The sequence below is a fragment of the Peromyscus leucopus genome, chromosome 18, assembly GCF_004664715.2.
Source record: "Peromyscus leucopus breed LL Stock chromosome 18, UCI_PerLeu_2.1, whole genome shotgun sequence".
NCBI classification, from domain to species: domain Eukaryota; kingdom Metazoa; phylum Chordata; class Mammalia; order Rodentia; family Cricetidae; genus Peromyscus; species Peromyscus leucopus.
The window spans coordinates 804,591-807,444 of NC_051078.1; the positions used below are offsets into that span (position 1 = coordinate 804,591).

General features: G+C 35.5%; 1 pseudogene; it reads left to right on the top strand.

Moving 5' to 3' along the window:
• Positions 1-1,583: 1,583 nt before the first annotated feature.
• LOC114683559 lies at positions 1,584-2,512 on the top strand (annotated as a pseudogene).
• The last annotated feature ends 342 nt before the right edge of the window (positions 2,513-2,854 follow it).

A 2,854-nucleotide genomic window follows, 5' to 3' on the forward strand; every position in this document is an offset into this window, starting at 1 on the left:
TAATCTAATGATGTGTATTTATTTATCTTTAATTCTAAAAGTACATTTATTCATCAACAATGATACATTTTATGATTATGACATACAGTGGGGAAAAAGTGTCTCAGTGTTTTCAAATGTCAGCATGTGACTCTTTCAGTTTTAAGAGCAATAAATCAGTAAATAAATCAGAAGTTTCAGAATTATGATTATTTAAAACATATTTCAAATACTTTTCACACTCTCTGATTTGAATAATTAAAATTTATGTTTAAAGAATATAAAGCCGGGTGGTGGTGGCGCACGCCTTTAATCCCAGCACTCGGGAGGCAGAGCCAGGAGGATCTCTGTGAGTTTGAGGCCAGCCTGGGCTACCAAGTGAGCTCCAGGAAAGGCGCAAAGCTGCACAGAGAAACCCTGTCTCGAAAAAACAAACAAACAAACAAAAAAAGAATATAATACACTATTTAGTAGGACTCACAAAGAACTCCAGAATACAGGAAACCAAACAATAAAAATCATTATGCAAAAGTTAACTCTTCCAGTATTATAACAATTCTAATAGACTCACATGTGGCAGCATAAAGAAGAGAATTCTACCAACAAGTGATTAAATAAAAGTCAATATTAACTGGGTAAATCCTTCCTTTAAGCTAAAATAAAACTAAGCACAAGACATATTAAAATAGCTTTGATAATAAAATCTGTCCTTTTGTAAATGTACTAAGTAATATGAGAGTTGATGGGAAGTGACAGAATTGTCTATGTGGAGCAGATTGTCTAAGTGGAGTAGATTGGCATCAATGAGTATAAAGTCTTATGTATGTGAACAGCAACTATCACTTCTAAAGCCACAGAAATAAAGGAACGAGAAAAATAATTTGGTTGACATTGCACTGGGCTACACATAATCACAATCATGCACATGTATTAATAATTTTATAATGTTTCACATACATTAACACTTATAACTTAAAATTGTCCTTTGATATGGACTTGTCTGAAGAAGAAACTATATTTACAAGAAGAGGAAATGTAGCAAAGAAGGTTAACTGAATTTCAGGCTAGTAAGTGGTTCAGACTAAATCAATACTAGGTATCCTTAAACTTTCCTGGATGTATGTCAGCTGCAGGATCATCCCACTTCTTTCTGATATCATCAATTGGATACATACCTTGGAACAAGTCAACTGGATTACATACTAAATCCATAGTTCTTATTGGGGGAACGTCCATTCTGTTATCATACTAGTTGTACTAAGCCAACATCACTACTGAAATATTTTAGAGTACTTTTCTCTTCATGTCTTCACCAGAATATTTTTCATAATTTCCACTCTCACTGAGGTGACTAGTTATTGCATCATAGTTTGATACTTAACTGTTTTTCAAACTGCCTTGAAGTGCAGTTGTTTTCTGTTTAAAGAAAGGAAATCAAAGAATCATTAATATTGAATGGCTTTAAATGTCACTTAATGGTGGAAACAGCATACTACTTCAACAATATGACAGCTTCTTGTTTTGATTTTCACTAATCCTCAATCAACTTGATTCTTTCTGGTTTTGTCTTTAGATTTAGCAGAAGAAAAAAAAGTAACTGCAAAATGGGAAACCATACAGAAACCACCGAGTTTATTCTTCTGGGGTTAACAGATGACCCCAAGCTCCAGGTTGTGATCTTTGTCTTTCTCTTCATCACCTACACACTCAGCATCACAGGGAATCTGACCATCATCACTCTCACCCTGCTGGATTCCCAGCTCCAGACCCCCATGTATTTCTTCCTCAGGAACTTCTCTGTATTAGAAGTGTCGTTCACGACTGTCACTATACCCAAGTTCTTGGGCACCCTTATCTCAGGAGATAAAACCATTTCCTTCAACAACTGCATAGCTCAGTTATTTTTTTTTCATCCTTTTGGGAGTCACTGAATTTTACCTTCTGGCTGCCATATCCTATGATCGTTATGTTGCCCCTTCATTACCTGACCATCATGAGTCAGAAAGTCTGCACAATGCTTGTCTTTGCCTGCTGGCTAGTCTCTTTCCTAAACATCTTCCCTGTGCTCATGTTGCTCCTACATCTTGATTACTGTGGGTCCAACATCATTGATCACTATACCTGTGATTATTTCCCCCTGCTGCAACTTTCCTGTTCAGATACAAAATTCCTGGAGAAGATGGGGTTTTCCTGTGCTGTCTTTACCCTAATGTTCACTTTGGCATTAATATTTCTGTCCTACGCATATATCATTCGAACAATTATCAAGATTCCTTCTGCTAGTCAGAGGACAAAGGCCTTTTCCACGTGTTCTTCCCACATGATTGTCATCTCCATCTCTTATGGAAGCTGCATTTTTATGTACATTAAGCCCTCAGCATCAGAAAGGGCATCTTTGACCAAGGGAGTTGCCATACTAAATACTTCAGTAGCTCCAATGCTAAACCCCTTCATTTATAGCCTGAGGAATCAGCAAGTCAAGCAAGCCTTTATGAACATGGCAAGGAAAATGGTATTTTTCACAAGTACATGAAATGATGTGACCTGTGAGTAAGAGGCACAGTAAAGGCCAATTCAAATAACGAAATAGAGGATGTCAATGGCCTGCTTATATCAACATGGTCCCCAGTCCTTGTTCATTTTTTTCTAAGAGTTTAATAAGCTATTTATGTAATTTTTACTCAACCAATTAAAATTGCTTTCCTAAGAATTTCTAACATTTTTCTTTTCTAATACTGGATTACATTTATTTTTTAGTTTTATTAATTTTACAGGTATTAATGTGGTATCAGTTATTTTCATAAAAATATTGTTCTAGAAATCAGAGAGATATTTATAAACGTTAATATACATTATTTACTGGACATTAAAAATG